We start from the raw sequence: 26,964 nt of genomic DNA on the forward strand, positions 1-26,964 counted from the left end.
ATGTCCTACAAGATTTTGTGTATTTTCTGAACCTGCTAAAAGTATGATACCACCTTTTCCCATAGCCAGATGCATGCATCAGGGAACCAAGAGGTGGGAATGGACATGGTTCTTCTCTCCTGCTATCCTTAAGGGCCAGTCACAAAGCTTTGCATCCTGTTTTCCCCTTTTGGCTCTTCAGGTTTAGAGGACTGAATTTCTGAAAACTAAATGCTTCCACTAGAAGATCTAACAATGAGTCCATGGAACTTGCCTAGTCACATTGAATTCTTTAAACCATCAAGGAAATAGACAAAGGATTTGCATACTAACTTGAGAGCATAATACTAATTACCAAAGAGAAAAAAGAGTTGTGGCTGCAAGATAAATGCAAGAAGGATTCAAGGAATTCACTGAGTTGCCTCCTAGTACTCATATAGCTAATGTAAAAGGTTAACAGAGGAGAAAGCAGTACAATGAAGGGAAAACTCTAATAACTCCAGACCTTTAAAAAAAGGAAGGATTTGCGTTACATTTTTAGATAAAGAATGATGATGATACAAGGTATTTACTGAAGACAAAAGGAATGGGTAGTGGAAAGTGAATTAAAAATACAATTATGGGGCTGGGGTTGTGGCTCAGCAGTAGAGTGCTTGCCTAGCACATGCAAGGCCCTAGAGTCGATCCCCAGCACCATGTGAAAATAAATTAAAAAATAAATAAAGTGTTTGTGTCCAACTACAACTAAAAATATAAATATTTTAAAAAATTACTAATATGTCTATTTATTTGTAGAAATGAGGCATGTAGAAGTTAGGCTTATTTCTTTCCATTTTTTACCAATCATTCTCTTCTAATGATGCATATTAGTAACATTGGCCTTATAATTCAGTCTAAAAGTTACACAAAATTAATGGAGAATTGGAACCAAGTCCAGAAAAAAAATGAACATTACTCAGAGATAGATGCAGTGGTTCACAAAACTTTGTATCCACCCCTCTGTGGAGAGGGTAAACTGGATGGCTATATAAGGCAGAGTTATCATATCCTGTGGAAGATGAAGTCAGGTGGTGGTTTTTGAAGCTCAAATATGCACAGAAGAGAGTCTAAGGATTCTGAATTGACAAAATTTGGGCCAGTTCAGATTTCAGTTCAAATTGACATCATTATTTTCCCTCATATATTTTTGTGTGCTTCAAAGGAGAGAAACCTGAAAGTCAATTTTCCAGAGCTCTTTTAACTGGATGGTTACAGAATTAGTCTGCAAATGACAAACAGGCATTATGATGCAGAAGGAAGCAAAAAATAAAACAAAACAAAACATTGCTTTCTGGCAGAAATTTAAAGAAATGCACAGGGAGACAGGAGCTTCAGTGTGAAAGGGCTTCCAAATCAGTCACTTTGGGTGCTTAAGGCAGCTTGAACATTAGAAGCCACTTCCTGGAGATTTCTGAGATTCACAGCAGCATCCAGGTGAACCTGAGGATCCTCTTTGGGACTACTGGCCTCTGATATCAGCAGATAGGTTTCCCTAGACTTCACCCCCACACTTACAATGGCTACACGTATAATTTATTTATTGTATCCCCTGCTATTTGAATATTCAGAGTGGCTTCTGACATCTGGACTAAAATCCACTCTTTTTGTCAGCTTTTTTACTATTGTGGCCAAAAGATCTGACAGGAACAATTAGAAAAAGAAAAGTTTAATTGGTGCTCAAGGTTTCAGAGCTCTCAGTACATAGATAGTTGGCTTCATTCCTCAGGGCCTTAGATGAGGCAGAACAACATGGCAGAAGAGGATGAAAGTTTCCACTATATTGCATCAGGAATCAAAGAGTGAGGGAAAGAAAGAGAGAGGGAGGGAGGGAGGGAGGGAGAGAGAGAGAGAGAGAGAGAGAGAGAGAGAGAGAGAGAGAGAGAGAGAGATATCCACTCTTCAGGTACAAACCATATACCCCAAAAGTATATCCCCAATGACACTTCTTTTCCCACCACACCCTATCCACTACTACTCAGTTAATTCTGTATCATCAGATTAATTTAGTGATTGGTTAAGGCTTTCATAACCCAATCATTTCACCTCTAAACCTTACACACATGAGCTTTTGGTGGACACCTCATATTTAAACCATATATCTACCAACAGGGAAAAAATGCTATAAATTTGAAATGGCCCAAGTCTTCTTTTAGAGTATTTTAAATGGAAAACAAACAACATCAAAAACTATATCAATGTTGGTCCTGGTGAAGTCCTAGATCAGGACTTCATGCTATGCAAATTGTCTTCTTCAGGCCTGTGTGTATGGTATAGAAAGGCTGTTGAATTTATTCAAAATAACCACTTTTCTCTTGTTACACTTTTTAATAGAAAATGAAGGGAAAAGAGTTCACCACACAAGCATGAACTCAAAATCTTTAGTCCAATGTCTGAACCCCTTCACAGTCCCTACTCACAAGGAAGGATAATCCTCTATAGATATCTCTACAGAACTCCACTGTTAATCTCAGAAAATTCATTATTAGTTAGATGATATTATTACATTTAGTCTAACAACATATTTAATCTAACAACAATTGAAATATTTTATGAATTACCCATCATCTGAGTTTATTAAAAATATTGCATTTAATATGAGGTGATATTAAATCATGACTTGAACTGTGGGAAAGGAGAAAAAAATTCCAGTCTCCTGGGCCCCAAAACATTTCATGCCAATGACCCTAATTAAGGTTTTTATTTTAAAATTAGTCCTAAAATTAATGCTGATTTAGAACAGATTCTTATGCTTCCATAATTAGGAACAATACTCCATGGGAAATCTGAAAGCAGGCTGAATTCTAAGTATTAAAAATTCAATACAAAAGTCCCTTATGTTTGTGATTTTACATTTAGTTTTAAAGAAATTACCCCTGCTTAAAAGAAAATACTTGTGTCAAAATGATATTGTGGATAAATGCTCCTAGTTAAAGCATTCAGATATTTAATTGTTGTAGAGAATCCATCATTCAAATCACTGATTATTTATTCCCTTTTCATGTCTTAAAAACAAGACTAAGTTAAAGAAGTTATTCATTAAAGATCTATTTAGCCTACAAGCAGTAAATGAAGGGCTGGGGTTATGGCTCAGCAGTAGATTGCTAGCCACACATACAAGGTCTTGGGTTTGTTCCTTAGCACCACATAATAAATAAATAAATTAAAGGTATTGTGTCCAACTACAACCACAAAAAATAAATATTTTTTTTAAAAAATTAAGAAGTAAATGAAGCTTTTCAAAATAAAAATAATCCTGGCCTCTTGGTATGTTTTCAGCAAAATGGCAAATGACAGGCAATATGGGAAGAGCTAGACAGCCAGAGTGAACTCACTGTCTTTCGGCACAGAGTCAAAAAATCTATCAAAAATTCCATCAAGCTTCACGACCGTCTACTATACAATGTGACACCTACATCTATCAGTTACATCATCTTTAGCTTCCAGATAAGTTTTACTGTTGACATGTTCTTCTTAGCATCAAGTGACAAGAGAAAGTGTCCAGTAAAATTTCTGAACTGCAAGCACTCCAGAGGCAGGACAACCTAATCTACACCCAAGGAAGCATTTGGGTCAACTGATAAAAATGTAGCCAGTGGCAAACAATTGTGAAGGAAGTTGATTCTGAGGCAGTTTCACAGAGGGCAGAGTGCCTGAAATAACTCGGCACAGTTCAGCCTGAAACATGCAGGGATAAGGAGAAGAGCCAGAATAACAGCAGAGCAGCCATCACTGTCAGAGAGAGTGCAGGGGAGAAAATGTGAGTTTGAGAAAGAATGAATAAAACTGCAATCAGCAAATGTCTCCAAGAAGTAGGATTTTCTAAAGGAGGGAAAGCAGAGTGGAGAAGAGAAATGCTGAATATTTTTAGGCAATACCCTTAAGTCCTTTAAAAATATAGTATATGATGATTGGCACTGTGGGAAAAGAGAAAAAAATTTCCAGTCTCCTGGAATTATTTTTATGAGAAAATAATGATAACTGCCATTTGTTGACACTTAACGATATGCCAGGCATTGTATCAGGCCCATTATTTCATTATCTTTTTCCATCCTTGGAACAGACAACACCTGAAGACACATGTTATTATCATTTTGTACATGAAGACACTATGGTCTGGAAGCTAAGTGACTTGTCCAAATCACAGCCAGCAAGAGTCAATATTTGATTCCAAATCCACCTGACTCGTGGTCCAAACTCTCTTCTCATTGAAAACTGTGTGAACCCTATACTTCACAGGGTATATGTACATATGTAGACACATGTAAACATAGACCAGTCATATGTACATATTCTCACAGTATCATTCATACACATATCTTAGGGCATTGTGACCACTGTGCTCAGCACTGTGAGGATAAAAATTAGACCATATGTGTACTTGGCTCACTTACTACTGTGAAAATCTGAGAAGGCATAAAAATCATGAAGAAAGGGACACATGTTTAAGAGATAAATTTCAATAGGTTAGGTTAGAGTATGCAAAACATTTGTAACCCTTTTCAGGGACTTTCATTGTATTGCAGCCTTTTCCCTAGAGAGGGCAAATACTACATAAAATTGTAAAGTGTAGAAATCAAGAAAGGACATTGTCAATTTCTTTTACAGGGAAAAGTATCAGTATTCAGTAAAATTCTGGTATCTCAAAGGAAATTTTAAAGTTCATTGATATTATTTATCACACAAATAAGTAGCCTTTGGGGGTATTGCAGGGGAGAAATGGGAAAGCACATAGAAACTATCCAAGTGATTCATGAACTGAAGGTTGAGTTCCCAGATAAAGAGCTATAACATATATACATGTTTCAATAAAGAAACTTCCAGAGATTGGTAAATACTGCTATTGTGTTTTTACCTGCAATTTGAAACTAAAAAATGGAGGCTTCTACAATGTATTCAAGATAATAGTGAAATCTTAAACTACCACTTTGTTTGCCCACCTTAGTCAGCTCTCCTTTTTAAAATCTCTTCCATGCTCAATTTTAGTTCATGAAATCTAGGATCACTTTCCCTGGTAATGTAAAGAGGAAAAACCATGTGGATAAATAGTTTCTATGCCTATAGGTGACATGAGAGAAAACCAGGATCTTCTCACTACCAGCCAAGCTTCAGCAACTCCATAGCCTTCTTTGTATCTCATTGTTCTCTAAACTAAGGGAATTGGATTAGGGGATGTGTACAAATTTTCCAGGCCTTTCTGTGTTGAGCTGCTAACCAAGGCAGACTCCAGGGAGTAGCCTTCCATGGGAATGTCACCATCCATATCATGTACCTTAATTTCAGCTCTGGTTTATTTCGTTTTGGTATGAACTGCTTCACTTTTGTAACAGAAACATCAATATCTATTTGTTTAAACTGATATTGTGATAACTGACATGATGGAATTTTGTTACTTTGAAACCTCTCATGGAAACTTCCCCCTAGGTGTTTTCTAGAAATAATGCCCTATCCACACATTTTAAACACCCGGCAGTGTCCTCTTTTCCTCCTTTAACAGAGGGGATCAGTTTCATTGGTCCTTTTCAATGAGGTCAAAAAATACCTCATTCTTTCCAATATCTACTTTTCTTTCCCAGCTTTATTTTATATATTCTAACAAGTGACATTGCTGAGCCTCTTAAACACTATGTGACCAAACTCAGTGTGACTTGAATATCAGAAAAGAAAGCCCTTGCATTTCCATTTTGATCATTTGAAGAGTACGTCAATCACTTTTTTATTCTAGCAAGAATAAGTCTGGTCACCACTGCCAAGTGATTATCAAATTTCTCTTGCTTTTATAATAAGCATTTGGGATTTCAGCTAACTGAGGAAAGGCTCCCTGAGACTCTCTCTGCAGCTGGATTCCCTGAGTTATCTTCATCTGGCCCACATCTCAGTACCTCAATTGAGCCAAGGCCTGACAGCTAGATTATAATGTTGCCTTTGTGTAACATGAAAAATTTTCATATTTGTCCATCATATGTAAATTTATCAAGTCTGGCATCCACCAGATAGTTTTGAGAAAAGAATGCTTTTGGAAGTGGTCTTTTTTGAGTTTTGAAGCAGCAGAGGTTTTTTGTTAGTTTTGTTGTTTTATTTCCAAACCAGTAATTTAATCCATTCATTTAAAAAGAACTGTTGTTCAGGTCGAGAAAACTTAGTCTAGAAACTTCCTTTGTAATGGTCTCCATGTTGATAAACTATACCATAAATCCTGTTTACCAAAATCCATATGATTTTGAAGAGTAATGCAGAATTTGGAGAAATAAAAATGGACTATGGCCCCATTTACCGCCTAGGACATTAACCAGAAAACCATCTCATCTGGGTGGTTCAGTGGAATATGTCAACTGAAAGAGAGACAGGCACCTAGGGAGGAGCCCCTGCCCTCACGTGCTCCCCCATCACTCTCTCCCCTGTGGCCTTATGATAGCAAGTGCTCTTACCACTGTTCTGCTGACCTGCCACCTCTGCAGACCTACTCTTCAAATCTGATTTTACCTCTCATAGAATTACCAGCACACTATTTAGAAGGACTTCATCATAGCCAATCACACTGAGGATGTTCTCCAAAGTAAGGGTTATTTAAATCACTGTATTCACTTGCCAGTGCTGCCCTAAAACAAACTACCACAAACTTCTTTGCCTAAAAGCACAGGAATTTGTTTCCTTATGGTTCTGAAAACCAGAAATCAAAAATCAACATGGCACAGAACTGCAGTCCCTCAAGTCGCTGGTGTCTTGCCTCGCTTCTTCCACCTCTGGTGACTCCAAGCACATCTTGGCTTGTGGATTCATCACTCCAATCTTTACCTCTATCATCAGATCACTGCCTCCACTTCTCTTTGGCTTCTGTTGGTATTTCTGCATGGAATCTCCCTCTGCCTCTATTTTATAAGGACCCTTGGGACAGTAATCAGGGTCCACCAAGGTAATCCAAGGTAATCTTTTCATCTCAAAATTTAGTCCATCTGCAAATGACCCTTTTTTCCCCAAATAAGGTTAAAATATAAAAATTCCAGAGCTTAGGACTTGATACTTTGTGCAGCCAGTATTCAACCTACTATGGTCAGACAGAAGTTCAGGGCCATAAAAATTTAAGTCCTTAGGATCCTTAGGAAAAAAATAATTTACTATTTCCTCTGTTAAAGACTTACTACCAAGTACCTCCATGTTCACATATATCACACTATAAACTGTTCTCTTAATATTTCTTATTAACAATGAATATTTGTCAGAAGATGGGGCATTTATCCTATGAAATCCTCTACATCAAAGTGTTCTCTGTATTTTATGTCGTACCCACATCCTACTTATTCTCTGAAACACTTTTTAATATTTTGTTTAATAAAAATATTTGCTATATTAAAAACTATATTTATTTTCAGACAGACAGGGTATCTAACTGGCAATACTAGAGTTATCATTCTTTTCTTCATCAACTATTTCTTGAGTTCCCTACACTGTACCAAGGTCTCTGAGAGAAACTGCCTTTAATGCCCAAACCCCTTACTTTTAATTTACCAAGGTGTCCTAGGGATTCTTAGGAGAACATTCTGGTAGCCTATTTTACCAGAAAACTCCTCAGTGGAGACAGGCATATGTGTAGTGAGGTGGAGCCAAGTTTCTGAGAAATGAGGCCTGCTTGATGTACCCCCTTGACATCCCCAAGTTTTAAGTAACATATGGGGCATTCAGTATATTACTAGAAAGTCCTGATAAAATTATTTCATGAAAGCATGAAGTCAGCCAGGGTGTCAGTGAGCAAATGAAGGTAGAATGGAATGATTTACATCTCCATCCCAGTATGTATTCAGATAAGGAAGTTCCATAATCAATAGTAGACTATGGTGGGGGCTAAATTCCTAAGAAGAATAAACTAAAATTTTCTCAGTCTACTAAAAAATCACTCTACTCTGAAGATTCAAAAATTAGCCAAAGATTTTATTTTCAGACAGGCAGGGTGTCTAACTGACAAGGTAGTTGGGCAGGAAGCCATGTGAAGGAAATCTTCCTGAAGAGAAGCCAGGAATCACATTGAGCCAGAAAAAATTAAGCTTATTATTGGAATTATAAATCGAATGTATATTTATTGTAGATAACTTGTAAATGCATTCTAAAAGACTAAAATCATTCATAATTCCTAGCACCCAGATACAATTACAATTAACATTCTGCTCTATTTTCTCTCCTTCCATAACAGTATCTGTTTATTGTTCAGTAATTTGAAGCTGTTTTACATATACTCTTTTGCATTTCACTTTTTCACTTAACATTGCAAGCAGAATACTTTTCCACTCTATTTGGTATTTTTTGCAAACATGATTTCAAGAGTGTATAATATCCTATTATGTAACTGTACTTAAGCAGTCTTCATTGTTAGACATTTGTTTCAAATTTCATGTCATATAAATCATGCTGAAGCAAATACCTTAGTACATAATTCTTTATTTGGATATTGATTATTACATAGTATATGGTCCTAAATATAGAAATACTAGATAAGGAAAATTAACACTTCTAAGACTCCTGAAACATCACAAATAATTGTTATTAAATTATATGTATAAACAGCATAGTTCCTGTCATATAAAAAGTACTAAACCATATGTAATTTTTCTTAATTGTTTGCAATTCAAAAACATTAGACCAATTTATATTCCCATTTCCATATCCTTTAACTATCATTTTATCAGAAATACTTCTCTGGATCCCATTTGAAGTTTGTGATGAATCCCAAGTTCTATCCATCCATCAACACCAACTACCTACTTCTAGTTTCTGTGCTGGAGTTAGATGTGGCACTAGCTGTATTTCAGTCCCTCTAACTGATCAATCAGAAATGTTCCAATGTTCCAACAAGCTCTCTCTAAATCTAATCCATTAGGGACATTCAGTACACAGTTAATACTTTCTAAAATGCGGTGTTAAGATAAGAAAGATTGACACAGAAACAGACAGACAGCATATATGTCCACATCAAAATGAGGATTGTTCTGCATGGTTTGGTATCTTCCACAAAAAATCTTTCTTTTACATAAACCTTGTCCAACACAAAAGTAGCAAAGTTAACTTTCTATTTCATAAAGCACTTAAAACACTGTTACTATAAACATTTGCTTCTCCATCCCATATTGTAAAAGACACTCTTGATTTAATACATAGACTTGTGTTGCAGTTGTCTTGCACTTGAACATAAGGATGATTTATAACAGCTTCTTATAAATGTGTTCTGCACACAATCCAAAAGGACTGACCTTTGGTCACTATTAAAATTGGGAAGAAATTAGCTTGCTAAAAGGCAATATCATATCCCTTATTCAGCTATTATAAACTTCCACTTGAAATATAACATATTTTAAACCTATGTTCCTATTCTTTCCATGTCTGGATTTGATATCATACTATTACATCAGTGGGTCAGTGTGTTTTGTAAAATTGTAAAATTTCACCCCAGTTTTTCTTATAATAACAAGAACTCATTTATCTTGTAAGAAAAAAATGATCTCTTCCTTGAAGTTTCATTATGAATTTCTCTTGTTTATCATCAAGTCAACATGGGGCCATTATCAAAGGCTTTGTGCACCACTGTTACAAGTGAACTCTACTTTACAAGATCAGTAACTGTAGACATTACATTGCATAGAATGTTCATTTCAGTTTGAAGGTCAAGGGTAGAGTTTCTGCCCCAAAGCCCATAACTTTCCACAGCACAGGCCGTGTGTTCAGCATTACATTCATATTTTAGATTGTGAACAACCAAAACTTTGCAGATGAGCATTCAAGATAAATTAAACAAAGACAAATATTAACCTATGGTCTCAACACACATAGTCTGAGAACACTGTGAGGACAGGGAACACACATATTCTTCATTATAATAGACACTTTAAACAGTGCATTTGGAGAGATGATTGTTGGAAAAGGAAGAAAATGGGGGAAGGAAGTTTAAGGAATAAAAAAGAGGAAGGGAAGGAGAGAAGCAGGGAAGGAAGAGAATCAGAGTCAACACCCACATGCAACAACTCACTTAGTTTACCACTCATTTCCTACTGATCCACCTGTCCTTAAACTCTGATGCTATTTGTTTTGATTTAAAACCTTTGAAATACCTGACCTTGACCTGGGTTCCTGGCTTTATTTTCTTTTATTGCTGATTTTGGCTTTTGTAATACAATCTTACCTGTTGGTGATGGGGTCTCTGATCTCTAATTACTATCCTTAGTCTGCTCTTCAAGTGGATTACTTTATTTTTTTCAGGTTCTTCTGTGTGCATCATTGATTTAAGTTGGAACTCTCTAAAATGGACTTTATCTAAATTTGCCTTTAAACAGAAACAGCCAAATCTCCTAATGCTGAATATGAACCTCACCATAAGTTCAAATAGCCCAGCTATTTCAAGAGAATCTATAATCAGATTTCCCTAGAACTCTAAATTTTTAATTGCTCTGAAGGTAATTCCAAATGTTCTTATGAATCTTCAATAACAACCAATAGAACTCAAAAAGAAAGGATTGTTACATGCAATTTAAAAAGGATTTCTCCATCTGCCCAAAAGTAATTATCATGAAGGTTGTCTACACAGAGAACAGCTATAGGTAAATAGAGGCTCTCTGACAGATGTGCTTGTGTGCTTCCCACCCTCCCCTCTCTCTCCCTGTCCCTCCCTCCCTCTCTTTCACTCACAGACACCCAAACACAAACAAAAGTATTTGAAAGCTTTTCTTAGAGTTAGGTAGTCAATCTTTGATCATAGTAAAAAGAATATAACCTTATGTTTCAAATCTGAGTTCTTTTGTTTACAATTATGTGTATATGTATCTATGATTCTAAAACAATATATTGTTTTTTTCATTTCTTCTTTCCTTCTTTCCTTTTGCAGTACTGGGGGTGGAACCCAGGGCTTCACAAATGCTAGGCAAGTGTTCCACTACTGAGCAACATTCCCAGCAAAAATATATTGTTGTTGTTAAATAAAACTGAGACTAGAGACTTGGGAAGCCAAGGAGGATTACATGTTTAGGCTAGTCTCAGCAATTTAGCAAGACACTGTATCCTGTCTTAAAACAAAACAGACAAACAAAAAACAAAATCGGGAAAAGGACTGGGGATGTAACAGGATTCAATTCCTAGTACTGGTGGGGATTGGGAGGGTGGGTTGAAAGAAAAGAAAACACCGTGTGAAATAGTCATAGTCAGAAATTTAGAGTAAATAAAAGAATGAAAATAACCTGTAATCTATTACCCTGAAATTAATGCTAAAGCAAATTTTTAACAGGTTTTTCTGTTTTTATGTGATTCGCTGTTTTTATGTGATTCTGTGAGTCTGTCTTATGTTTTTAACTTACTTTATAAAAAGGTGTACACACATAAAAAAAAAAACATGTATGCATCTTTTATCTATTTTTAATTGCCAATATCTACTATGTATTTTATGTCATCAAATAATAATAACTTACTACATTTTCTTTGCTTATTTTGTGTTGTGATAAAGCGACTATGAGCTTATTTAAATAATTGACTTTTGACTTTTAGAATGTTTACACCTTAGTTACTTAACTTCTTGGTATTTTTTTTTCTTCAAACCCTATAAAATGCAAAAGAAAAAAAAGAAAGAAAGAAATGAAGAAAGAAAAAAAAGAAAGACAGAAAAACTCAGAATCTCAAAAACCTCAAAAGGCAATTGTGAGATTACTTATACAGTGCACATAATAAGCATTAAATAAGCATAGATTCTTATCTTTTATTTTTCCTAAAGTGAAGACATGTTATTACCTCCTACACTCCTCCAAAAAAAAATCAACAGTAAAAACAGATCATAAGTAAATATTGCATGCATTTTCAAACTGTACAGATAATCTGGATAAACAAGAAGTTGACTTTTCCTATTATTACCAGGAATTGCAAACAAATTTTAGATGGCATACTAAATTCAATCAATTTGAATTGGAAATTGTGAGATTATTTTTAGAGTACATTTAGAGAAAACAAAATTCAGATTATTTCTATAAAATGAAACTTACTTTAGAGAATATAATTAATTGTAGAAATTAATTTCAAAATTATAAGATTAGAACTATTTCAAAATTAAATTAATTTACTTACTCAAATTCTAAAATAAATTAATGTTATACACATCCTTTTTACTGCACACATTTAATGGTATTTAAATGTGTAATTTATTCCTCCTAATGTATTTTGAATCTTTTAATTCAATTCATGTTTTTTTATTTTTTTGAAAGCTATGATATAGACTATCTCAGAATATCCAAAGTTTATTTTAGGACCACAATATTACCTTCTAAAATATCATCTCTTTTAATCTTGATATTCCATGGAAGTAAATTTACATATACTTTGAAATTAATCACTTAAAGACTTTTAACTAAGTCTGTGAAGTTTTACTTATGCATATTGGGATTTGGAGAGAATGAGTAATTGAAGAAGATAAAATCTTATGTTTGAATGTTCTGTATTGCACTTGATTTAAGGGATCATTATAGAAACAGAACTGTCCCTAACAAAGACTTCAGAACCACTTAGCACAGAAATGGCCATCAGACAAACTAAAGGGGAAGAGTTAGGTGACAAAAAAAAAAAAATCCCTGGAATATACTGATATATTGAATAGCAATACTGAAAAGCATTGCTATTATACTGAAAATATATGTATTTTTTCAGTATATTGTTAATATACTTAAAAGCAATCACAAATACTGTCTTCCATATCATGCCCTGGCTCTTTTTTCCATTTAATCCAATAAAAAAATGCTTAAATTTGTCTTACAAAAGAGCATGCTAGGGTTGTAAGAGACAAAGTGAGGAGAGCCAAGAAGAATTCTAAACTCAAAACTCAGAGCTGACATTTCTAAAATGGGATCCAAAGTCAGAAGTAAAATTATGTTCATAAGTTGGAAGTACACAAAAGTCAAATATCAGGATGAATTAAATTGTTGAATAAAAGTGCAGAGATAAGATGACCTTGTAATTGTACCATTTTTGACTTCTACAAAGAAACATTTCATGCTCTAGCCAACTGGCACATGACCATTGTGAAAATCAACTGTAGGAAGCAAGTTAGTAAGACAAAATATAATAAACAAGCCATGGTGATAAGAGTGAAAAGCAAAAAAAAAAAAAAAAAAAAAAAAACATGTGTGGACAAAAGAGAATTCGTCTGTCCATAGACTAGCAGGATGCCTTCTATTTTAGGCCAATTTGCACACTTCTGATAAAGAACATTTTGGCCATAGTGTCTTCTGTCTGTCCTTTAAAATGCTTTTTTTACCTGCCTACTCTTCCTCTCTGTAATTTAATTGAATTAAAAATGAAATATTTGAGCATCAGATGTCTATCTGTTTATCCATCTATCTGATATTGGTCTAAGGAGACAAAGAATACATATCTCAACCAGAAACTGTGTTCCTTCCATTAAGTTGAAAAAGAGTGTGGGAAATGAAAAAGTAATACAAGTGGATGTCACAAGGTGAGGAGTGAGATTCTTTACAAGGGCAGAGGAAGGAGAGATTACATTCAGTTGAAGAGATTTTAGAAAAGGCTTTAAAGCAGGTGACATTTCAGAAACAACCTGAAAACATGTAAGATTTTTGTCAGGTGGAGCAAGGGAAGGGTTATTTTCTAGATAGTATATAACCCATGAATCTAGTTGAATAAAAGAGATAGGAGATGGGTGTCAGAAAGAAGTCACCCATATGTGGCCAGGGTTTCACAAGCAGGAGCTACGAAACTGCCTCAACATCTCTAGTGTCAATTTTATTCATTCCAAATAGAGATTTTGATGCACTTTCTAATGCTTTTTAATTGTTCCCAATAGCCCTCACATTTGGAAAACTGGAAATCAATCTTATGAAATGATGTTTTATTATATCTAATAATAACTAGGATATTTCTTAGGATCACAGAAATTGAAATACTTTTTCTTTGTGGGCAACTTTTGGCTATCATTGGTTTAATAAACGTTCTAGAGCTATATGCCTCTTTTACAAAGTATCTTTGTGCAGTTCTTTTAAAAATTATTTATGCCCATCAAGCAAGACATGAAGCCTTTTCTAAATCTCTTCAACTGCATGTAATTTCACGAAGACTTGAAAATTTTTATGTCAGAGTTTAATCTTACATTTCCTTAGGTTATATCCTAAATGAAATATACAACACATGTGTGTATCCATGTGCTTATATTGACAGGTGCTGTGTTTTTCCAAGTCTTAAAGTCATGCATTGTGCTAGATTATTGAAATATTTAGATAAACATTCTAATTCATTTCCCAACTGAGAACATTTTAAGTCAATTAGAAAATAAATTACATTTACCAGTTATAGCTTCATAGGAGATTTTGGAAGTTCTGTGGTTATAATTTTCTGAAGTATCTAGAGTGCCTTTCTGATTCTAGAGAGACAACAGTCTTCTGTCCCTCCTGATATGAATTAGATAATTCTATTGCTCTGTAGATGTTCTGAAGGCTAAAGACTCCAAATAGCAATGCTAAATTTATTGAGAGAATAGAAATCCCACTTTAGCCTTCTTGTCTCTGCCCTTTGGGTGAACAACAGACCAAAGAAATAAGAAGACATGTATTTATTCACAAAGGATACCCTCATATTCATAAATTACTGACCCCTTTAGCAGGATTACATAATGGGGGTACTAAAGTTTAAGGTACTATAATGAAAGTCATTTAATGACTTTAAGGCCAAAGAAGACCAAAGAAGACATAAAATTCCATATATTTTTTATTCTCTAAAAGCAGCTAGTTAAATAAATTAGGCTGAGTTCATTTGGCGATTTTTTTCTTTAATTGACTTTAAAACTCAAATTTATAAGCCTATTAAGAAAAGAAGAAAAATTTCTTCTTGTAGACAGTATGTAAAAAATTTTGTGAACATAAAATAGCCTGAATAAATTATATTGCAAATTGTTTAAAAAAATAGCCCTATAAGAAAGATAACTTGCTATATTAGCTAAAATGATCTTTTATTATTTTATTATGTGTATTAATTATTATGTACCAACTGGTTAGACATGTAAGCTTAAATTTGTTCCTGTTGAATATACAATTAAAAGATACCAAGAACTTTGAAGAATTACAATAATGATATATTGATGACCACTCTGAAAATCTGCTTACAAATATCTGTCTGCTTTTCTTGTCTATCATCTGTTATGCTAAAGAACTGCACGGGGAACTGAAGAAATGAAAACAGCTTTTATTTAATGCTCACATGCTTTGCACATACTGAAAACCATCCAGTCTGAAAACCAGTCTTTGCACATATATTGTGTGAGAGGTGGTCTCTCTCTTGTCACACAATTACTGTATACACAGTATGAAACTAGAATCCAAAGTAAGATGATAGCTTGCAGTCACCTACACAATCAAGGAAAGAGTCCCCTTCAGGTCTTGTGATGGATGCTTCCTATGCTAGATCAGCACCTGGGCACTGTGGGGTACTAGGACCCAACAGGTTGTCAATCAGGGCACATAGCCCAGTCTTTAGTCTTGTCAACCCTCGCTCTATAGCATTCCTGAACTTACTTCCTTGACTCTCTTAACCTCTAGCTATCCACTCAACTCGTTAGTTCTTCATTTACTTTTTATTTCACCTATTTGAAAGAAATTTATTTATATATTCTTTAAAAATTTATATAGTATATTCACCTTTGGCGAGATCTGTGCATAGTGTGTGGGGCATTAAAGATGAGAACAAGTGATGTCCTTGTCCTTGTGAATTTTTTATCTTTTGTGGGTGGGATAAGCATTTTTCAAAGACTCGCTTAAATCTGTATGATGCTGACTTGGCTGAGTTAAAGGAAGAGGCTGGCAGGGGGCGGGGGCAGGCGGCTCAGGAGCTGTGACCACTGTGGAGGCCACAGAGGCAGCTGCTGGGCCCTGGTCCAAGAGTCAGCCTGCTCCCTGTGGATTCGAATCGGCCTTGGCACAAATGGCGGCAGAGCAGTTGATGGGCCGGTCCAGCGCGAGCGCCCAGGACAAGGCCAAGGCAGGTCAATCCTGACCTGTCAGCGGCCTCAGCAATGTCTCTGCTGCTGCTGCACAGGGCCCAGGCAGATGAGCAGGAACACAGATTCTCAGCAGAGGCTCCATCCCGGTGGTCTGTACTTTGGGCCACTTCTGAACTTAAAGTCTCGAATTTCCCAGTAGAAGGCCTGGCCCTGGAATAATCTCTTGCATTTGGTCTAAAGTTGATCAGTGGTTTAATTGCATTTTCACATCCAAGCATGGATGTTAACGACTCTAGGAGTGGCTTTCACTTAGGACGGATGGTTTTCAGAATGGTGGACTGGAGCAAGGCGGGAAAGTCAGTTTCAAGATTAAGAAGAAGTTGTTTTATGGATGAATACTGTTGGTCCCTTCCAAAATTACCACAAAACATAAAATTACTTTTCACTTCTAATCTGTGTGGGGTCAAAAAAAAGTAACAGTCATTAGCATAAAACACTGAGAGAAGAACTTCAAGGAGTTGAATTGGAATTTAATGGTCTGGATATTAAATTTAAAGATGATGTGATTCCAACCACTTACTGTGAAATTGATTTTAATAAAGAAAAGAGAGATGCCTTTGTTTATGCTACAAAACTCACTACCGGTACCAGATGTACATAGAAGATTTACCAATGTGGGGTATTGTTGGTGAAGCAGACAAAAATGGAGAAGATTGTTAAATTTGGACCTACATAAAGCTTGAAATAGTTTTGGAAGTTCCCAATAACAAAATACAGATGTCACATTTGTTAATATGGAAAAAGTCAGATGTAAAATTTGAAGATCGATTTCACAAATATCTTGATCCAGGCTTTTTTCAACATAGGATTCACTGGTTTTGAATTTCAACTCCTTCAAGGTGGTGATCTTCTTGGTAGGCTTAGTTTCAATGATTTTAATGAGAACTTAAGGAAAGAGTATGCCCTGTACAGTAAAGAAGAAGAAATGGAGGACATGGATAGAGACTTAGGAGATGGATATGGATGGAAGCAGATGCATGTAGTTGTATTTAGACCATCAAGTCACCAGCCAATATTTTTCTCTCTAATTCTTTCTGGATGTCAGATAATTGCTGTCTCTCATTGGTATTACTGTTGTAATGATACAAGATTTATATATTTTTCTATGCTACTACATCTCCAGGGTATGGTTATTTTAGAGGAAGTCTCTATGCTAGACAAGGAGAAAGAAGATGGATAAAACAGATGTTCACTGGGGCATTCCTTATCCCAGCTGCAGTGTGTTGCAGGCCTTCTTTATCAATTTTATAGCCACTTCTTACCATGCTTCAAAAGCCATTCCTTTGGGAACAATGGTGGCTGCTTTTGCATCTGTTTTTTTGGTTATTCTTTTTCTAAATCTTATTGTTATAATACTTGGCTGAAATTTGTCAGGTCAACACAAATTCCTTTGTCTGTCAGTGCTATACCTCATCCTATGCCAGAGAAAAAAATATTTTATGGAGCCTACAGTTATTGTTTGCCTGGGAGGAATTTTACCTTTTGGCTCTATCTTTATTGAAATGTATTTCATCTTCACATCTTTCTGGGCATGTGAGGTCTATTATGCCTATGGCTTCATGGTGCTGGTGCTGGTCAACCTTTGTGTTGTGACCATCTGGGTTGCATTGTGTGCACATACTTCTTACTAAATGCAGAGGATTATATGTGGTAATGGACAAGTTTTCTCTCTGCTGAATCAACTTCAATCTATGTTTACATGTATTCCTTTTACGAAGATGTATTGCTTATTTCAAACAAAGATGTATTGCTTACTTCAAACATCATTTTACTTTGGATATATGATATTATTTAGTATAGCCTTGGGATAATGTGTGGAGCAGTTGTTTACATGGGAACAAGGACCTTTGTCCAAGAAAATCTATACTAATGTGAAAATTGACTAGAGACGCAAGAAAACTTGGAACTTTGGATCAATTTCTCTTTCGTAGGGGTGGAACTTGCACAGCAAAAAAGCACAAGAAAAGATTTGGGCTTTGGGCTGGGGATATGGCTCAAGAGGTAACATGCTCCTCTGGCATGTGTGGGGCACTGGGTTTGATCCTCAGCACCACATAAAAATAAAATAAAAATGTTCTGTACACCGAAATCTAAAAAATAAATATTAAAAAATCTCTCTCTCTCTCTCTCTCTCTCTCTCTCTCTCTCTCTCTTTCTGAAAAAAAAAAGAGATTTGGGCTTAATACTGGGTACTGTGTGTGGGTCTCTATCACCATCTATTTCCGGGGATCCTAGATTTCTACTGACTGCTTTCTCCACCTGTTCACAGCAAATGATTGGAATTTATGCAGTAGGCATTACTACAGTACATGGCTAACCTTCCCCAAAACCAGCTGATTAAAGATGAAACAGATAAGCTCAGTAAAGAGGACAGATAACTTATTTAACTCATTTGTTCCAATAAAATAAATAGAAGGAAACTTGGATGCTAATATTACATGAGTAGAAATCTTCCTGGCACTTAGTGTTTCCACATTGTTGAAAAATGACCTTCCAGAAAGATTACTTTTCTCCTCTTATTTTTACTGTCATCTTCGACCTATCATGAGATATTTTCATATATTGAATTTGGGTTCTTTTTGACCTGTTATAGGTTTTCTCCCCTCCAATAAACTGCATCCTTTTTTAAAGACAGAATTAAAAAATATTAACTTCTGCATGTAATATATCTGCTGTCATCTTAGTGGAACCAACTTTCCATTTATTCATCTTAAAATTGTCCAGTTACATCTTAATTCTAAGAATAGAAGATACAGTCTGAAGATAGAGGTGTACTCTCTACAATGTAATCTACTCTACAGTTAGAAAGTCAAGTTGTAAATGGAGAAGATAATTTGTTTTTATTAAACATTTTGAGATAAACTACATTTTAACTGAATGTCTAAAGGATTATCTTCCCCCGACCCAGGTTAATTTTATACGTTTTTGAGTTTGAATGAAGGCTTTACATAAGATATTAAAAGCAAAGGGGGATGGGTAATAAATGTATATAACATTAAGTAATATAATGTAGGTATAGATTCCCAGATGCATCTGGATGTACAGATAGACTATGGAGTATTTTTTTTTCTGATGATGATTGGTGTAGACATGTGTGAATTTGGGTGGCTTTTTACATCTTGCCTACCATTGCATGAAACTTTTGGGGTTTCTTCAAAATGTGTGTGTCATACTTCTTTTGGAAGTGGGTTTGTTTTCTTCTGTTTCTTGTGTGAGACTCCTACAGGAGCTAAATTTGTAATTAGAAACATTTAATTTTGTTGAACCTCTCTGGGACACATAAGTAACATCTAAAGCATTACTGCTTTAGAATATTCAAATAAAATTTCCTATTTCCTGCCCAATATATATATATAAACTTTCCAAGAGTCATAGGAGAAAATATCCAGGATGATGAAAGTGTCTGATGAAGTGAAAGAGAATTTTCTTTCTTGTTTTTTATATTCTCTATTAATTCTTCCTTGTCCTATTTATTTCTCTTCTCAGAAGTTGTCCATCAGTTACCCATTGACTAAATTTTTGTTTTTCAGACATCTTCATACCATTGGGAACTATTATATGAGAATATTCTACAGAGACATTGCTCTGATATATCCAAATATTTTTAAATACTTGTATATAATTTTTAATTATGTATTTATTTTCAACTTGTGCAATTTTTTGGAATAATTAAGCTTATTGCCTACTTTGTAAACATAGGAAAGAGAAAATTTGGTTATCAAATGGCCTTTAAAGGAACTTTGGGGCCTATTCCAATTGATGAAGTTTTATTTAAATTGTATCAAGTTTATGAGAAAATGAAAATTCTCCTTTTTGTGAGAATTTGTGACTAGAACTAGATTGGAGAGAAAAGTAAGAATAGTGTTTAAATTTCCATGATTTTCCTGAGGATTAATAACAAAGTTGTCTTATGTGAGATACTAAATTACAATGTGCTAAAAGTCCCAGCAGCCTCTTAAACTATGATAGTTCTATGCCAAGATAAGATTCAGTCATACCAGATGTCATTTAAAGCACTGTAAAATCAGTGTCCACTGATGACACTTGAGACTGACTGATTTTGCATATGGAGTAAACTTTGTATAAATATTAATTTGACAACTGTCAGCTCCACATATTCAGAGTTAGTGTTATATAAATTGTCGACCCACAGTCAGATTGCAGAGGGGGTAGATATACTCTGGGAAACCCATCTTATAATTCTCCCCCACATATTTTTTAAGGAAGGGAACTGACAGAATCAAGGGCACAATAAGGAGAACTGCAGATATTATGGGTCCTCTCTGAGGATTGTGCTGTTTGAGGACAATTGCACACCTGTCTTTATGATTCCCCTTTTCTTAGTACAAATTTCCCTTTTCCTAGCACCAGAGAATGGGTTTACCAGTCAGGACAAAAATTAGTAAGAAATTTTAGTTCAGAACACAAAGCCTTTACCTGAGGAATTAAGGATATGGTATTATTTCCAGGAAACAGGGCTTTTCTAGACTTTTTTTGAAATTTTAGAGAGCTGTGAATTCCACCCCATGGGGGAGCAGGAAACACAAAGAACAGAGCTTCCCTTAGCCAAAAAGAACTGAGGCAAGTCATTTACTCTCATAAGTCACAAGTTCATGCAGCTCTTGCTATGCTGGCCTCTGCCTCACCTATCTGACCTATTTGACATGGTGCCAGATTCAATCTTTCAGATTAAGCCACTTGTTTAGTCCCTTCTTAGGATTATGATTTAGGCTGACTGCAGGAATTGAGGTGCCTCTGGCTAGTTTGTTGCTCCCTAAATGGCTCATGCTGATTCTCACCTACCTGAGACTTTCAAAGTCATGGGCAAAAATAGCTAGTTCTTGTTGAAAATTATAAACACGTTCATGGTCAGTGCCTACTGCAGAGCCTCACCCTGAGCATGAAACTATATTTTATGCTAAGTTGGATTAGCTCAACACTTTTCTTGAGAAAGCTCCAAGTACCCACTTTCTGCCTCATCTGCTTTTGCCAACGTTTATCAGCAGCATCTTACTATACAGCATCCATTTTACCGTTCCCCCCCGCCCCTTCTTCTGGTGAAGGTTTTCTACCTCAACCTCACAGAGTAGCTATTTAGGTTTCCAAAAAGTATTAATTAACCACATACTTCCTTCATAACAAAGTTATGTTGCAACAGCATCATTTCTTTGGCAAAACAGTTTTAAGTCTGTTAAATCAATTTCTACTTATTGGTTAATATTAATGGTGGTTCAAAGATGACAGTGATAAAAATATGGTATATTTAACAGGTAGAGCTTACTAAGCCATATACAAAATTGGAAAGTACACTAGACTGTCCAATTTGAAATGCTTCTTTCCTGTCTGAGTATCTATTTGTAAAGCTGATTTACACTGTGGCAAGGAAAAAAATACATTGGTATATATCCCTAGAGATGCTTCAAGAATTGCAAAGAAGGCATTGTTCTCAAGCAGCATGTACCATAAATTCTTATGGTATAGCAGAGGAAGCAGTGAACCATTTCTTTATACTCTTTCCATCCTGCCAGAATTCTTAAATTAAACTAGGAGAGAGTGAACAGGAGCCACTACTCTGAAATTAGAGTGGACAGCACCAAACTGCAGATCGGTGACTGGTTCTAACTCCACATGAGCAGGTGTGACCTTGGACAAGGATGAACTACAGTATTCTCAGCTGCTTTCCGTTGTTTAATTTTTTGACAGACACCAAATATCTTCTCTGCTATTGTGAAGGTAACATGAAATAATAGTCTTCATATGTCACAAAATTGTGTAATATTTCATATACCCAAAACTTGTATATATGAAAGATTATATAATTTGACATGTAATAAATAATGAATACAGATAAATGAAATATATTGGTTGCATATTTCTAGCTACTGATTATGCAATAAGGCAGATTTATTACAATAATTCCATTGGTCTTACTTTACCGTTCTACATGGGTTTCCTCTCACTTTGATTTCTTTACTTGTATCTTAATATACTGATTTCAATGTCTAAGTCTACTGACCAATAGGCAAAATTTTTAGATGAATAGAATATTTTTATGCATTCACAGAATAAATCAAGAGTTTGTGCCTTCCTGTTCTCTTAATCTTTTTGGATTACAAATGCCAAGTCACAGATACCTTGTCTAGGATTTTCAGTGGGTCCTCAAGCATGGCTTATTAACTAGACATTATCTAGCTAATTGTTGGCTAACTAACATGGCAGTGAAGAGTAGTTTCAGCATTATGAAGGCTCTCAGATTTCTATTCTATTCATCTTTAAATTACAAGATTCTCCTAGCTTTTTAAAGTTTACTTCATGTGATATTCTGAAAACTAAGTTTTTGTAAAAGAAAGAAATTAAGAAGAATTATATTTGATACAGAATCTATAAATCATAGCAAATTAACATATTTAAGGAAACCAAGTGAGATATTTGAAATGTTATTTAAATTATTATAATTTACTTCTTTATTAAAAAGCAATTATATGATTGCTGAGAGCCATAGCCAAGTAGGAATGACGCATGGCAATTTCTTTGTCAGCCCAGGCTATAGCTCTCAGCTTATGATTCAGATTCAAAGTATGGTTTCTCAAAGAAATAAGAAACCTGAATAGGAAAGTGAGAAGACCCATCACAGAGCTATTTTGTACACTAGTAATGCAACCCCTGGTCAGTTTACTAAAGATCCCAAGTGGCAGATTAATTATTTAGCAGTGGAATAAATTGAAAAGTTGGCCCCATCTACTTCAATACAAATTGAAACAGCCGACTTTGCAAAACTCTCAGCAATAATCACAGAAAAATGCAAGTACATTTGAAATCAGATTTTGCATTTGGTTTAACATCATTGTCTCCCATTTTTTTCCCACTGAAAAACCCTCAAATCCATTCGCCCTCCCCAGCTCATCCATTTCCCAGCCTCCAGTCACACTCTTGACACTAACCAATATCTCCCTAATGCAGTATTTCTTGCCTGCATCTTCCCTCCTTCCCTGCTTCTCCCTTCCTTCCTACATATAATGTATACAGGGCACTGAGGGGTAGGTGAGAGAGCACAGGACCATATATTTCCAAGAGCATAAGTCACCATCTAATGGTGAGTGTGGGGGACAGTGAGAATGACATGAAAAAAAGAATTAGGAATAAATGCAACAACAATAGGCACAAACTCCGGTGAAGACACAGATAAAGGGGTAATTAATTTCTGTCATTCTCAAGCAGGGATAGGTGACAAATATCTTCACTCTGCTTATTCCCTTCCCATCACTTCTAATGGGGACAATTTGGAATCTGGTTTGTCAGGTTCTGCTACCAAAATAAGAAATTGGAATATAAAATTTATTCTGATGTGAACCACAGAAGATGCTGGATTTCACTTAATACAATGAAGGAACAGTTTAGCGATGAGGTCTCTGTAAGGAACAATAATCCTTAGTCCCTGTAGACCTCAACTGCCGTAGTCTGGCTGGGCACAAATCATGAGCCACTCACAGCTTTGTAGATTCAAACAGCAATTCTTTATTCCCGATTTCACACCGGCCTTCTACAAACACGTTCTGGGGAAATCCACGTTCTCTGCCCAAATCCACACCTCCACTGGGCTTCTGTCTCCCAAAAATACTGTCTGAATCCCTGAGAACTCAAGGGGAACTCAGGCAGCAGGATACACCCTATTCCCAGCAGGAATAACCTTAAACCTGGAACCGCCCTAAACTCGGAATCCAAGGAGAGCCAAAAACCCTGATCCGCCCTAAACCTGGATCCGCCCTGGTCCTTGAGCAAGGTCACTGCAAAATGTCCTATTTCCATGAGTCCTTCCACTAAGCAACATGGGGTACGCTGGCAAGGAAATTGTCATACCTACTTGGCTAATGGCTCCCAGCATCTCCCCCCTTCTGATTAATTAAACAACAAGTAATGTGGCTTAAGGACTGTGCCTGGTAGGTTGTCCAATTCAACATATGGTTCTTACCCGTCATCAGAAAACTGACCTTTAGGCGTCAGCCTCCTGTCTTAGGTTGATACCACTGCAACTGGATCATACCAGTCACTGACTACCGGACCAGCATATAGCCATTGGCCCCCAAATTTTAGACCATCACTAGCAGAAGGGAGGAGGATACAGAAATGCCATGACACCAAGCCAATTGATGGCTCCTTTGGAAAAATTGCATCACTGGTGACACCATCAGCAAAGATATGTTAGCACTACCACAATTAACATGGGGTGTGCTGGCAAGGAAATAAAAATTGCATCACTGGTGACACCATCAGCAAAGATATGCCAGCACTACCACAGTTCGTTGCACCAAACGATAGTTACATAGTCCAGGCAAGTTCTGCAAGCAGTTCAAAGTGGAGGAATCTATCAATATGTCCATTTCCTCCCAAAGTAAGTTGACTCCATGATTGAGCATTACTTGTTGAGTTATATTCATTGATGCATCAGTTTATACAGTTTGCTGTGATAGCTATCATAGAAGCTGTAGTTTGATTTTTATCTTTGTCTTCACCGGCACTGGGATGAAGATAGGAATTCTGGCAATGATGTTAAAGAGACATAATCCTGAAAAGAATTATTAAATATAATGAAAAGGAAAGGTGAAAGTAAACAAACAGATCTGTTAACCACCTTTAAAAACAATCCTTAACAGCTGTTTACCTAATTTAAATTAGTAAACAAACAGATCTGTTAACCACCTTTAAAAACAATCCTTAACAGCTGTTTACCTAATTTAAATTAAGCCATTTAAATCATGTGAATAAAAAAAAAATTTGGATCCATTTTTTCATGAGCGCTCCTCATATATGAAATATGGACATATGCACACACAGACATACAACACAAAACACAAGAGTACAACACATAAGACAATAATAAAGGCCTTGTAGCTTTACCTAGGTGAAATCTCCATTGCAATGTTTAAAAACTCCACAGTCAAAAAATAAAACTGATCAGAAAAACATTAACCTAGGTTTGTATGAGCTCAAAATATAAAATAGAACTTTATGATGTGGGAAAAATGCAATAATAAAATAGATATTGAAAAAAGCATGCTGGTTAATCACTGTTGCAGATGTAAGAAAAGCCAAGCTGGAGCTCTGGATATCAGCTGTTATGGATTTGAGTCAAATCATCATCTTTTTGGTCTGTAGAAATTGTTTTAGTTAATCTCTCTGGAATCCAAATTGGCTGCTGTTCTCCCTGTGGAAAAACAAACAGAACCCTGACTCTAGACAATCACTGAGTCAGGACCTTTCCACTGTCCTGTTAGAATATCTTTCCAAAGTACCTTAGGCTTATGTACATTTTTTTGATTACATATGTGTTTGGATACATATGTCTTTTCGCAGCACTAAGTCCTGATGAATCCAAATTTAAAAAGTTTAGAGTAAAAAGGGTTATTTTAAGTTTATCTTTGGGGGATATACACCCCTTTCCAATTCTCTCTTTTTGCTTTAATAAGTACCCCATACGGGCCACCAAATGCTGCAGTCTGGCTGGGCACAAATCAGGAGCCACTCATAGCTTTGTAGATTCAAACAGCAATTCTTTATTCCAGATCTCACACCGGCCTTCTACAAACACGTTCTGGGGAAATCCACGTTCTCTGCCCAAATCCACACCTCCACTGGGCTTCTGCCTCCCAAAAATACTGTCTGAATCCCGTGAGAACTGAAGGGGAACTCAGGCAGCAGGATACGCCCTATTCCCAGTAGGAATAACCTTAAACCTGGAACCGCCCTAAACCCGGATTGTCCTGAACCGGGAACGCCCTAAATCCAAGGAGAGCCAAAAACCCTGATCCGCCCTAAACCTGGATCCGCCCTGGTCCTTGAGCAAGGTCACTGCAAAATGTCCTATTTCCATGAGTCCTTCCACTAAGCAACATGGGGTACGCTGGAAAGGAAATTGTCATACCTACTTGGCTAATGGCTCCCAGCACTCAACCCCCAATGCTGATTGCTTTCTGCCACTCTCTCCTTTATCCCTCTCTGCCCATTTCCCAACTCTTCTTGGGATTTAGAAATAAGTGGGAGGAAGAAAAAAGCATAATCATTAGAGACATTCTTATTCAGCTGTGTTAATTCTCCTTAGGCTGCAACTTTGCATATGAGTTCTTAACCCCACAAAATGTATTATTGAATGCATGGTCTATTTAATTAGTTTTAAGTCATCCTCCTTCCTGGCTTTTCTGAAATAACAAACACAAAATATCTCAGGATAATGCATACATTCAAACCAGAAGAATTTAAATAGGGTTCAATGGGATGCTATATAGCAGGTGCCTTTTATACCCTTTTTTTCCCTCTAGTGTATCTGGAAAATCAAAATACATTTGGTGGGAAGGGGATATGGAAAAATACTCACTGGTATAAAGAGAGAATAAAGTATGATGTAATGTCATAGAAAAATAATTTAGCAAATTCATAGTAGGTTAGTGTAAAGTCAAACATTCTTTTTTCCCTCAAAACTAAATCTCTTAGTAATATCACTGGACTAAACATTCTAAAAATGGGGGAAGCTCTCAAGTGAGAGTATATCAGCTCTGCAAGTGACTCTCACTTTCCCATTCCTCTACCTCAATCCAGTTCACACTCTTATGATTGGCTTCTTTTTTGACCCAAGTTTATTAATTGTGTCCATCTGTAGGCAAATTGCTCTTCCAAATTAGCAACACTGAGCTCTCAAGCTGCTCACATTTTTTTTTTCCTTCCCTTGATAAAATCTTTGGAGCATGCATTTTCTTGACACTTGTTTCTGAAATAATCCCCAATTATAGATATTTTAAATGGTTCAAGGGGCTCACAAAATAACTCTGGTTTTGCATATAGTGTATTGCTTTTCATCTGATCCAAAATTGCCTAGAGAAGAGAATTTCCTTAGAGAAACAGGCACATTGGCATCAATATTCCTCTACTTTCTAGAG

At 35.9% G+C, this 26,964-nt stretch overlaps 1 pseudogene; it reads left to right on the forward strand.

Moving 5' to 3' along the window:
* LOC143398325 (transmembrane 9 superfamily member 3-like) overlaps nt 1–17,922 on the forward strand; it is an 81,446-nt pseudogene extending 63,524 nt beyond the window's left edge.
* Nucleotides 17,923–26,964: the final 9,042 nt, after the last annotated feature.

Source organism: Callospermophilus lateralis, chromosome 4 (genome assembly GCF_048772815.1).
Source record: "Callospermophilus lateralis isolate mCalLat2 chromosome 4, mCalLat2.hap1, whole genome shotgun sequence".
NCBI classification, from domain to species: domain Eukaryota; kingdom Metazoa; phylum Chordata; class Mammalia; order Rodentia; family Sciuridae; genus Callospermophilus; species Callospermophilus lateralis.